General features: G+C 33.9%; 1 protein-coding gene across 1 annotated transcript in view; it reads left to right on the top strand.

The window, feature by feature from the left end:
- Positions 1–14,059, top strand: part of LOC120776057 (potassium voltage-gated channel protein Shaker) — a 444,773-nt gene that overhangs the window by 60,216 nt on the left and 370,498 nt on the right. The window lies entirely within an intron of this gene.

Genomic DNA, 14,059 nt, shown 5'->3' on the forward strand with positions numbered 1-14,059 from the left:
TTATGGCGAGCTGAAAGGCAGAAAACTGCAGGTCAAATTACGAAGTAAGCACACTCATAATATAATCTGGTTATAATGTAATGGAAAATGTGAGATTTTGTTGTTGTATTGTTTATTTTGCATTAGTATTAAATTGTGGCTGTTGTCGTTGCCGTTATCTAAAGCAATGACTTGCTGCAGCTTATATCCATTGAGGTATCGCCATAAGAGATTCGCCTCTTCAGCATTATTATGACAGGGCTTGCATGCGATAGGGGAGATTATGTGGAGAGCAAACTGTGAGTTGAAGCCTTGGCCAGACTGCATTGTGTCTACCTCAACCAATACTCACAGGAGTGCGCGTGTGAAAGTGGACTAGAGGAAATGACTTTAGGTGTGTGTGTGTGTAATTCTAAAGTCATCGAAAGCATCATCAGCAGTGTCATTATCTCAGCATCAAAACAGCTTGGCTGCTGCGACAGGTGAGCCGCTGAGTAGGTGAAGAGAAGATGGGTAGCCACGGCAACGACAACGCCTTTTTGGCTGCGTTGGCAATTTGAGTGTGAACAAAATGAGTGAGCTGGAGTGACAATGAATTTTGAGCGAAGAACTTGCAAATTAGAAGGATACGTGATAAAAAAAGGCTTTGTAAGATAAAAGGAGCCAAGTTAAGGGTCAATTATGTTAGTAAAGTTTTTCCAATACCAGTATTTGACTTTATAAACCAGTTCTATGTATTGAAATGGAGGGTCCACCAAATTTTAAAGCGGCTGTTGAGTCATATGTAAACTTTTTTGACATACTTAGTACTCGCAATCGAGGTAAAGCGAATTACTTTAGAAATTTTGGTAAAAATTTTAATTTTTTAAACAAAGATTTTCGCTTATTTTAAAGTCATAAAAAAATTATTTAGTTAAAGTTGCAAGACGGGTATAAATCTGAAAATTATTAAAATTGACAGGAGTTAAAAAAAGTTTTTTAAAGGATTGCCACCTGTTACAAATTTTAATAAATAAAATTGATACGCAAATGCCATATGGCTACCTAAATTGCTTACAATTTAAATATTTTTCCTAACGCGTTGCCACTTGCTACAAAAAAATAATGCATTAAAAAATTTATAAGTTAAAAATTCAATATGTGTATAAATCTAAAAATTACTAAAATTGACAAGAATTAAAAATATTTTCTCCAAAAGGATGCCACCTGTTAAAAAATTTCATCTATAAAAGTGAACAGCTAAAGAAAATAGTACATGGTTAACAAACCGAAAATTATTGAAATTGCTAACTTAAAAAATATTTTTTATTAAAGGGTTGCCATCTGCTACCAAAAATGCAATCATAAAATTTATATGTTAAAAGAAAGCAATATGGTTATAAAGATCAAAAATAATACAATTGCTAGCTGTTGAAAATATTTTTTTGACATGGTTGCCACATGCTATAAACACTAACGCATTTATAAAATTGATAAATGCAAGAAAATACAAAAAATATATACCAAGATCGAACGCTTTTATTTTAGAAGTCTTACGCTGAAACAATTATAGAAAAGGGTTGCCACCGGTTTGAATTTTTTGTTTTATTTTTTTTTTTGGAAAATTTTAAAAATTAAGGAAGTGTTGCACTTCTATTATCAAACAAAAAAATTTTAAGAAATTATGCCTGGAATATTTTAAGTGGTGTTGCCAGCAGTATGATAAAACCGAATATAAGTCGGTTCGAATAATTATTAAATCAAAAATTGTACGAAATTTTGTTTTTGGAAATGTTTTTAAGTAGTTTGGTCAGCGGTGTGAAAAATCTAATAAAAATCAAAATACCTTTTTTTTACGAAGAAATGACATTTTTTGGACAGCTTCTTGATCCATTTCATTTTTTAAAATCAAAATTTTCATTAACAGTATATTTATTTAAATATAATATAAAAATAGGTGGAGATTCAAGCGATATTAAGCGGTTTAACATTCGGATCATCGAAAAATTTATAGTCTTGCAGACTCTTGATGCACGTTTTTCTCTTATTTTGGTTGAGAGATTCGTAAAAGTTGGGACTGTTTCCTAACTTACAGTTTTAAAAATATTTTTTGATGTATCCATTTGAGTTTTTGTATATAAAAATTTAAAAAATATGATTATAACAATATAATACCCTGTAAATTACTACAAGAAATCTTACTCTCGCGAAACTTCCGAAACAGCTAACTGTCACTGTCAAGTGGCTAAACGCAAATAAGAAATGAAAAGTAAAATTTTGCTGAGCTAAGTTCAAACTTGTTGGCCTAGGATAACTACATATTTGCCTTACAGCGCTGCAATACAACTTTTGCATTTGCCGCGCGGCATTATACGTATTGCCATTGTGCTTTCAGCTCACGTGCTGCATAATGCGGCAATCAGAAATAAACGCCCACAACAACAAACGACACAGCTGCGGCAAGTTCCTGTTGCTGGTGACGACGACGACGACGCAGCTATAACACGAGCACTCCGGAACTCGCCCTTAAGCAGCGACGAAACAGTCAGCGAGAGAAAGAGAAAGAGCTACAAACTTAATGAGTGCTGAGCGAAAGCGGAAAACGAAGAGCATTACGAAAAACATGTTTATTTAATAATCAGAGCGAAAGCTCGAAAACAATTGAGCATTCAAAGCATGAGAGTATTACAGAGAGTCACTATGAAAAGTGGAAGTAAAATTTAATTTGCTGGAGATATATTCTGACGTTTAATTTCCATATCTAAGTGCTTTGCACTTTAAAAGCTCGCCACGCAAAGCATTCTCACCGAGCTTTTATGCATTTCTTTATATCTTGCAAGGCACTGGTTAAACTAGTATGCAGGAAATTCTTTGGAACTCAGCTAGTTATTGAACCGTTTGACTATTTTTTTGTTGTAGTTTGGGATATTTTAAAACGGAACTAATCGAATTTGCTACTTTTTATGTATGATGTTGCGCAAAGCCGCCGATAGATGGAGAGGCAAAGGAGCTCAGATACTTGTAAATGGCTCGAGCTCTTAGAAAAACGAGAATACATTTTGAGTTTGGTTCTTTGGCAACTGTTGGGAAGTTTTGCAATTCTAATATATTTTCTTTTATTTTGGAATTTATAATATTTTTTTTTAATTTGGTTTCAAATTAATTATTTATAAAATTGTTTATTAAATTACAAAAAAGTTTGTTTGAAATCTTTACATTCGAAGTGTCTAAAATTGCATTTTTTGATAATACCGTTATATTTTGAGCTTGCAAGAAAGTTTGAATCACGAAAATTTCTTACATTCTCACTTCTGAATGACGTCGGTGGCATATGTAATCGCAGAATTGTCACTGCTCCATTACAACTGGAGTGTCGCTGGAGTAAAAGAGGTCAGCAGGTCGCTGCTATGACTTTGAAAGCACATACCCGCAATGCATTTGCAAGATACCCATTATATACATAAATACATATCATATATACATTCCGCTTTTCCCTACCTTACATTCGTTATTGGTAAATGCAGCAAGCGTCGTGTCACAAGTTGACCTCTAAACGCATGTATTGGTGGGGTGTGTGAACTATTCATGGCACTCGTTTCTCTTGCGCCTAAAAATAGATTTGCCAAGTTGAATTGAAAGTATTTTTAGCAAGGACACTCAACGGTATTTTACATGCGATAAATTGTTGAGATTGCGCTGGAGTTGAGACACGTGATAAAAGGAGAATATTACAGGTTTTCAATGAAGTAGACGATCGTTGAATGGGCGTTTATTTTTGTGTATAGATTTATTACCTGCTGAAGATAAGTAAAGGACGCATTGCGTCAGGTTTAATTGCCTCAATTGAAACTGACGTAAATATCTAAGTGAGCAAGCAGTTCTTCTATTCATATCAGCGCCAAAATTTGAGCTTATGAAAGGTGAACCATTTCGAGGTTCCCTACTTTTTTAAAGAAAAAACTAAGAAACTTAAAATTTGATGAGGAATGTTTATTATCATTCGAAATAACATACTTGGGCATTCATTGTTTGATTATTATCTCATTCAAATGTTGACCACTACTGTGTCTCAGATGGTCCATTCATTGAGTAAAATTTTCGATGACTCGTTCGAGCATTTCGACTGACAACTGGCGTATGACTCCTGATGCTGTGCTCTAAGGCCTGAATTGAAACGGGATGTCCGCATAGACTTAAGACTGTACATATTCTCACAGGGAAAAGTCTAATACAAAACCGAATTATTATTACTTATTATAGATGGATGCAGGTAATTATCGAAGGACTAGTGAAAATATTATTTCCGGAAAAAATTGCGGCCTCCGCAGAAAATGTATTTTTTATGCAAAAATTTGCAACTTAAAAAATGGAAATTAATAATTTCAATTTATTTTCAATCATAAGCCGGTCTGTTGTAGTAACTAGAACTCATAAAAATAAATTATGAAGACCCTCATAAATCGACGAAGCGCTTTGAGCCCATCACAAATTTATTGAGGCCGCTAATGTCAGTTTCAGCTATGTCTCCTGGTTCGCCGAAGGTAAGACTGTCGTGATGTTTCAACTTCAATCTTACAAAAGCTGGCCGCTGGAGGTCAAGATGCCTAAATATAATTTGTGTCCGATTGAATTTTTAGCTTTACAGTCTGCTTGCCTACTCCAGAATGCCCAGTAAGACGTCCTATGATTGCGGCAGGTGAACTTGGCTACGAACGAGGAAGTCAGTACATCTCCTAGGAGGGTGCTCGTCGACCAAGGCTTGCTAAGCGCACGCGAGGTCCGTGTGGTACGTTCAATGCTAAAATGCAAGATGAGGGCAGTGATCCAATTTGTTTCCATTCCGATGTGAATGGGGTAAAAATACCCCTCTTGTTAGCATATCGGCTATGCGGTTTCCAGCGTTTCTGTAATGACCAGGTAACCAAAGATTGTGATAATGCAGTAGCTTGATGCTATTCGAGTGCAGCTCATCTGCCCGAAAGAAGCTGCACTTTGGAGCAGCATGTCGATTACTACTAACTTCTGCCATAAAGACACTACAGTAGTTCAATAGCTTGAAGCTAAGCTTTACGAAGACTCCCCTCCCACCTTCCTTCCTAATTTCGACCCATTCAAGAGAAAATTCACTGTGTTTCTTCTTCAAAGACTTGAATAACAGCTATCAGGAGTTGCCTATGTGGTCTAAGTTTTCAGGAATGCAATTGAAGGAGGAGAGTCATTCAGCGTGATCCTGTTTGCATTGCTTCATATATCCAATTCTCTGAACTTTAGAGCGACCTTCGCACCAATGTAACTGCTGGCAGTATCCATCGATGCTTTATCTAAAAAGCCGTGTAAATATTTCAAGCTGATCGGTTCAGCCGTTCCGGAAAAAATTTTCTTCGTCGACTCAGAAACCAGCGTTTCGATAGAAACATTGTTAAATTTTGTGGAACCCATTACCTAATTAAGTTTATTTGATTAAACATTATTATTATATATACATATTTTATATATGTACATACATTACAACTAAATTTTTTTATTCTCTTTTCAGGTAAGTTTAAAATTTTCTGGATAACATTTATAGTAAAATTTGTGAAAAGTCGGAGTAAGTGATTAACCATTATAAAAATAATAATTATTTATATTCTTTTTATTAATATTTTCACTGCTTAATCCCACTAAAAATATTCCATTTGGTCCACTTGCCATTGCAACATTCGTTACGCTACAATTTTCCACAATATGTCGAAGCAACATGTATCAGCAACTTGTTGCCAAGCAAATTTTAAGCTCTACGCTATTTTCAGCGACAAAAAACATAATCAAAAGACAACTATTAGCTTGAGGCATGCGCAATCTTATCGGCAACATGTTGCTAGCCATATATCTGCTATATACATATGTCTCATATGTTTGTACTCACTTAACATATGATTGCAACATGCTTTTGCCTTGCTATGCGGCTTTTTTCCATTCAACACATACTCGTGCTTCTCATGGTATGCTGAGTGAAGGCATATCTGCCTCTTATGTATGGTATATATGCAAGTGTGTGTATGTATATAGGCAAATGCTTGGTTTTACTATTTCCCTCGTGAGTGGATGCTTGTTTTTGAGGTTATTGTGTCACATTTGACGTCATTGGCGTAAAAATTGTGGCGGTATGTTGCTTTGCGCTCAGCTCTCCGAAAAACAGATGGTCTTTAACGGTGATGATGATGATGATGGGTGTGTGAAATGCAAATTAAGGGGGCTGTGTGGAAAGAGTACGTATATATATGTGTGTGCGTTACATGTGCACTGCTTGTTTGAAATTAAATATGCAGTGACAAATGAGGGAATTTGTCACATGGAAAATATAATTTAGTCACTGTTGTGTTGGAAAAATTTTAATTTTATATTTAGTGTTAATTATGGGGATTTTAGTTGCTTTTTATCGCATCACAAATGGTGCTTTGCTGGTTTGTATTTTGGTACTTAATAAAACATAAAATATTTTTGGATATTTGCTCAGTGTTATGGTGTTTAAAATAGCAATGGATTTAAGAAGAAAATTATGACAAATAATAATGAAATAGAAATTAAGTATTTTGAAGTAATAGTAATTATTTTTAAAACAGTATTTGTTGTTATTTTTTATTTTTTTTTGTGAAATTTATTTAAATTTTTTAATTACTTCTTAAATTCATGTTTTCTGTGCGCACAAAACTTCCCTTGATGTATATTTCTAACATGCACCTGCTATCGGGATTATTTATTTTATTTTATTTTACTTTATTTTATTTAATTTACTTTTATTATTATACATATGTGACCTGGTCTACGAAAAGGGAGCTAACGTGCGAAAACTAGTTTTCTGGGAAAAGCTGTTAAAAATAATCGTCAGTTTCTCGTTATCTCATTAATTGTTCTCCTTTTTTTTGACACCTAAGCCCCCTTTCCGTAGACCAGGTCACATATTTAATATTTAAATTTTTATGTTATAATATTTTATTTATTTAATTTTTTTAAACTTTGCAACCTCATTTTACTTTATTTTATTTTATTTAAATTTTGATGCTATATTGTTTTGATTTATTTTAATTTTTTTCAAAAATCTGGCAACACCGTTTTTGCTTTATTTCATATAATTTTTGATTATATATTTAATATTTGAATTTTTGTGCTATTATATTTTATTTATATTAATTTTTTTTCAAAAAACTGGCAACACATTTTTACTTTATTTTAGTTTACTTTGCTTTATTTTATTTTATTTCATTTCGTTTGCTTTTTTTAGGCATATGTATATTTAATATATAAATTTTTATGTTGTAATATCTCATTTATTGAAATTTTTTTTTAAATCTGGCAACACCATTTTTATTTTATTTTATTTAAATTTTGGTGCTATATTTTTTTATTTATTTTAATTTTTTTTCAAAAAGCTGGCAACACCATTTTTATTAAATTTTTTTATTTTATTTTACTTGTTTTATTTAATTTTTTTTATTACATATTCAATATTTAAATCTTGATACTGTATTTTTTTGACTTTTTTAAACTTTTTTTTCAAAAATGTGGCAGCACCATTTTTTTAATTTTTTTTTATTTTCTTTTAATTTTTTTTTTCTAAATCTGGCAACCTCATTTTTACTATCATCTATTCTCGGCATATTTATATCCTTCTTTGCAAAACATATGTCTTATTTAATATTTTTATTACTTTTTCAATTTGGCAAACCCGCTTAAAGTCTTATCTATCCTTTCCTTATCGTATGCTTAAAAAATATTAAGAAATATTATTTTATATTTGTATATTTGTATGTCAGTTGTAACAACCGAAAGCAATAGCGTTAGTTGATTATTACATACTTTGTATATTGATCAATATACATATGTATGTATGTATGTAAGCACCACTAAAATACCTAAATGTTTATGCAAGTGCAAGTTTGTGAAATAAACTAATTAACAAAATCTATGAATTTATGCATCCGCAATCGCAACAAAAACATATTTACTTAACACATTCTGCTTTTCATCCATTTTCGCAAACACTCGATGTAGATTGGGCTGTAGGTACGTCTGTACGTAGGAACGTATGTAGTATGTAAATATTCAGAAATAATCGCTGATTGACAGCGGCGGAAATTCCTACTTGAAATCTGCAAATTTTCAAGCAGAAAATCATATTTTTGTTATTGTTTTCCATTTACGTTTATTTCTTTATTATTTTTTAAATTGTTATGATGGATTAAATATATTTGTGGCTTGAAGATGTTCCCATCAAACGCACTAAAAATGTTTTTCGTACATCAACAGTGATTTGTGGTACTTTTGTGTGTTTAAGTATTTATAGTTTTCTTAAAAAAGTCTTATGGCAAAGAATACTTTACATTAAGATACGATTATCACTTGATACAAATCTGTCGGCAGTTTTCAAAAAGTATGTTCTCTTTATTTATGGGATTACAATAAAGAAATTCACTTTAATCAAGAAAAATTTAAAAATGTGTAAACAAGTGGTTGCAAATAAATTAATTTATCGCAAGATACGAGTACCTTGACTTGAAAGCTAATATATGGTTTTTATAGCCTTTTCGCACAGCCAGATTAATTTAGATTAATTTAAGATTTCAATTAAGAAACCAGTTAAAATCAGTGCGAAAAGCATCGTGCAGCCAGCCACTCGATGAACAATCAGCTGTTATACTTGCCTGTGTTCTTCACTTTATATTTTTTCTAATGATTAAAATTTATCAGTTAACAGCTATTTTATCGGTGCACGCAACCAAATTTACAGCCTGGACAACAACCCGCAGAGTTAAAGCAGCCAAAGTTACAGTGTGGACAACAGTCCGTAACAATACCTTCAGGTGTTGGCCAAACTTTTTTTTTTTTAAATAGTTGCGAAGGAATTTGTCATTGAGTATTTTACGAAATCGTGGCTGATTACAATAAACTTTAATATCTTATTAACGTAGATTGATAGTCATAGACTCACTTAGTTGTATTAATACAAGTATATATTTTACTTCAACGAAAATTAAATTATAATCATCCTTAAATGAGAAATATGTGATAAAATAAACGTAGATAGCATCGCCAATATATATGCGTCAGCCAGATGTTCGAAAATTCTGATATCAGTTATATGGCGGTAGGCCAAGTTTTAATCCATTTTTCATACACTATTATCAAAACCACGACCTCCTGTTTTCATTAAGATAACTTACATATTGGCCCACAAATGCGGTATAAAATCTGCCGGAAGTTCGAAAATCTTGAATTTATCAATTAATATTATTAATAATTATTTAATTATTGATCCGATTTAACTCATTTTCGACATACAGGCATATGTACAAATATCAAGAAAGTACTATATTCGAATTATATATCTCGCATACTGGAATCAAACACAGGTACCGGGTTTAAACAGTTGTGTTTGACAACTTTTAGTCAAGAGATGGTATATCTCCTGCATGCTTAGATTTATAATTTTTTTAATAATGCCTGTAACTGATTACCTTGAGGTATTGCTAATTACTTTTTAAACATACTAGTATTGATATTTTGAATGGTTCATCACCATGATAAAGAAAGGGCCTTTTGCTATGCCAAACTTTTGGCCCACTGTTCTCTCCTTAATTGACAGCAAGCCGTTAATATTTGGCGTGAATTCAGTGAAAATATTTTTATTGTTTTTTGACGCCATTCAACTTTGAAATTGTTAGCGTCTATTTCCCAGTAATTGATAGTTGGCATTTCAAGTTCGAGGAATTGTCAAAAGCTGCTTGAAAATATCGATACAAACAATATGCCAGCAGTTCGTCAGCGGAAAATATGTAAAATTGTTTTGTGGTTTTTTTTTATTTATTTTTATAAATATATCTAAACTCAAAAAATTGGAATATATCATCCAACAGATACGCAATAGAATACATTTTAAAAAATAATAGTTTCTGTATAAATGCTCTTACAAGTGATTATCTCATACCATAATACTTGTAAAAGAAAAATCAAGCACAATTCGAGAAGAACCTCAGTGATCATTACATTGAGATAACAGTAGTTATGTAATTAAGAGAATTGGGGAAATATGCTTTGCAGTAATCATTCTGGCTACACTGCTTGCATAATCTGTACCTGAATAGATAGATTCTAGATTGCTTGCTGATCATGCCGGTGGATATGCTGAAAATAAGTGTTTATGTACTCTGAGTAGAGTATGTATTCAATGCTTTATAAAAAGTGTTACAGTAATCGGATTTAGTTCAAATATGCGCCGTTTCGTTCGATAATCTATTTCCATCTAGACAGCAACTTCATAATACCCCCTCTAGCAGATTTGCCTTTAACGAAGGAAAACTTTAGAATAGCGCGAATTTCGGTGTTAGTGAACTCTATGTTGTGACTACTTTTTCATTTGACGAGGTGTCTTCACGAAATTCGGCACGAATTATTCTTATTCTTTACTGGCGTAGACACCGCATAGGCGGTTGTAGCCGAGTTATGAACAGCTTCCCTGTCGTTTCTTCCTTTCGGTATTTGGTACCAGGTCCTTCTCCACCTGATCTTTTCAACGCAGTGGAGGTCTTCCTCTTCCTCTACTTCTATCGGCGGATACTGAATCGAAAACCTTAAAAGCTGTAGTATTCTCTTCCATCCGTGGTAAAAGTGATTTTGTGTTAGATTTGAAGGCTGAGGCACGAATCATTACAGAGGCAAAAAGAACAGAAACTGTTCAGATCGGATCACTGTAGCATATACCATACAAACTGATTGATCGGAAAAAAGTTCTTCTAGAGAACCTTTTGTATTTGTGAAGGAAAGTTATAATATTTTCCTATTTCTTAATAGAGCAGGTCATAAGTTCAGACACCTGCACCAGTTGAATATTGTATTCTAATATTAATTACATTCTCATCTTTCACCTTCGATGGAAGCTATTAATACGAACCGCTTTTGCAGACGCATCCCAAAGGCACCTTTCTTGAAAGCTTCTTTATTTAAACACCCTGGTTAATAAAAATGCTTTAAAACTCTTGGAAGTTAATTTTGTTAAGGAGAGCGATGAGTCACACTGTTAAATCTTTGCTTATCGATCACATGCCTTAAGTCGAATACAAACCTGATAAGTTGCGTTATTTCGCTATTAGATAGTTTCTTTGGAAGGATGAGAGCTTAAGACCTTTGTTTTTCAGTAGAAAAGAAAAAATGAAACACTGTAGTTCGCTATCCTCCTACTAACGTCCATAGTGGCCATCAGGTAAGCATTCTAGTTTTTGCGAATATATTCCGTTCGGATAATACCGGGCTCGAACTCCTGTAACTATATAGATACATAACATGCTCTGCACAAGATCTGAACCAGAACTCCGGTGATTCATCCTAAGATTAGAAGCGCAAAAATACTGGCAGTTTCCTAACAATGTAATTGAAAAGAGACTTGACTTGTCAAAAATAAACCACAAGAGATAGGAGTCCATCCATCGAATAGAGTAATAAATCGACTCGCATAAGTGCATAAACTCCACACACCGTTCTTACTAGATTCACATACAATATTTTTTTTTTTTCAAAATATGTCATTTATTTTTTTTTTATTATGCTTTGCATATGTCACAATGGCTAGTCAATTCTTTAGATTTCATTAACACTTGGCAAATCAGAGTTTTGGCGCACCCAATTGCGGGACGATGTGACCTTCGCATCACCATCGGGATAACTGGAGCCACAACCATTAATAATATAGTTGCTCACACCAATTAACTTACCATTGTAGACCGTTATTTGTTGGGGAATTTGTCCGTCGGTTGCGTATTGGCTGCCAATAATGCGGGGGCTGGGTACAACATCGTCCACTGGTTCCATGTCTTCAACAATTTTATTTAAATCCTCCATAGTTGCCGGAGTTGTTGGTGTAGACGTGACCAACACCAAAAGCCCACAACTAAGTAGTAACTGTGTTACCAAACTAACGCTATTACGACTGCCCATTTCTCTCGCTTTCGTCTTTTAACCAAAACTGTAGTTAAAGGATCACTGAGCAGTTAAAGGGTCTATCTCTACTTAAATACTTATTCGGAATTTTGTGAAGCTCTACTGCGCTGATTATTAACTAAATTACCCATGTAATTAGTAGCACATTTTTTACTTTTTTTGAAAACTCTTTAATATTTAACTTTATTTCCTAGGAGAAAAAGTCCCTTTTATCAAATTTTTCACCAAACGCGAAGTGATTATGGTTGACGCTAATTTCACTGGTGACTGTCATTGTTTGATTAGCTCGACTGCAATTGATAAGCTGTTGAATGGTAATTAGTCGTAACATTGCGCCAACAGTAAGGGTCTTAGACGTAGAGTCATTAGCTGTAATTAGAAAGATTGAGTAAGTTTTATTTGCTTTGCGAAGAATTATATAAAAAAAACGTTTTAGTTGTGTTCTGTTAAAAAGTCAATATTTTCCAAGGTGACTCAGTATATGAATAATTAAACCACTCAGTAGTGAACCAACCTTGAAATGAAGTAGCCAGTGAATAGATGAAATAAAAGAGTGTAGAACCCAGGGCTCGAAACGCGCATATATTGAAAATAGGCTGATCAAATGATAAATATCTTGAGTATAAAAAATCTCTATACAACTAGCTGTCTCAAAGAACTCGATTGAAATTTGGTTGTGAGGTTAGTCGAAAAAGTAATGCGTCTCTGAGGGAGAAAGGCATACAAAAAAGTACGGTATATTACACATTTATTGTCATAAAATTTACTCCATATAAGTATTAATTTCGAACTATGTAGAAAACGCTGAGAAAAAAATATTTCTCGGACAAAGCTTGAGATAAATTTGTCTGCCTGCCACATTTCTGACATGTGAATGAGTTATGAAGCAGCCTCATTATACATGAGATTAGAGGAGGAGTAGAATGACGCTGTCGTCACAGCAACGGTATGTGCCACTTGCAGGTCACTAAAAACCTTTCTTGCCTTATGTCTCCTTCCTATGTTGTTCATTAGTCCGTTTAGTTGGGAGGTGGTTTCCGCTGCCTTTCCTACGGCATGCTGAATTTCTACCCAGAAGGTTTGGGGTCCATTTTATGCTTTAGGTAGTTTATTTCGAGTGGTATGTAACTCTGTATTTTCCTTAGCGAGCTGGAGGTTATTTGAGCCGAGTCACGCTTGCGTCCGTAAGTAAGTTACTTATATCTATAACTCCGCTCCACAGTTCTGATATATTCTGGGACTTAAAGCTTTCTTTGAGAACGTCGATCATATCCACCCATCTTGCGCTGTTGAAGGCGTTTCGGACATCTAAACTTGCCAGCAACAATATTCTTTTGTATTTTTGACATCTACGCTGTGCACTTTCAATGACGTATTTTGTAGCTCCTAGAGTTGATCTGCCGGTTCTAAAGCCGTGTTGTTTAGGGGAGAAGCTTCGTTCGTCGTCGAGTCTGGATTAAAGTAGCATTTCATAAAGCTTTTCCATTATGTCAGGCATGCATAGTCGATGATATGCCGATAGCACGTTGGGATCCTCTTTTCCCTTACAGATTAGCACCAACCGTGGCTTATTCCAGGGTTCAGGAAATAATCCGGCTTTGAGACAAGCGTTGTACATATTCAATAGTACTGCAGGTCGCTCTGCAGCGATTATTTTCAAGATTTCTGCTGGGACTCCGTCTGGGCCGGATGATTTGTAGGCCTTGAGCTTGCTAGTTGCAGTTCTACGAGGGTAAACAGGGAGATTTGCGAAGATCTTCGAGTCTGTTCTGAATTACTAGGCCTTTTTTCGTATGTTAGTGCGTTGACTATGTGATCCGTTTTGGCAGTGGTTAAATCCTATATCATCTGCTATTAATATATTAAATATATCGTTAAGAAGGTGAGAGAAAAATGATCTACACTTAAAATCCTCCCGATTCTCCAACAATTTTTGGCATATATACGAACATAATCTTAAATAAGTTTAAAATTAGTAGTTGTCGATTACCTTTAGAATACTCTTTGTGGCCGGAAATCAATCTGATGTAACGATTGATCTCTTAAGAAACACTTTTTTGTCTCGGTGTCCACAAGTAGTATATTCTCATCATTCACCACCGTTGGAGGCTATTTATACGAACCGCTT

The sequence above is a fragment of the Bactrocera tryoni genome, chromosome 4 (genome assembly GCF_016617805.1).
Source record: "Bactrocera tryoni isolate S06 chromosome 4, CSIRO_BtryS06_freeze2, whole genome shotgun sequence".
NCBI classification, from domain to species: domain Eukaryota; kingdom Metazoa; phylum Arthropoda; class Insecta; order Diptera; family Tephritidae; genus Bactrocera; species Bactrocera tryoni.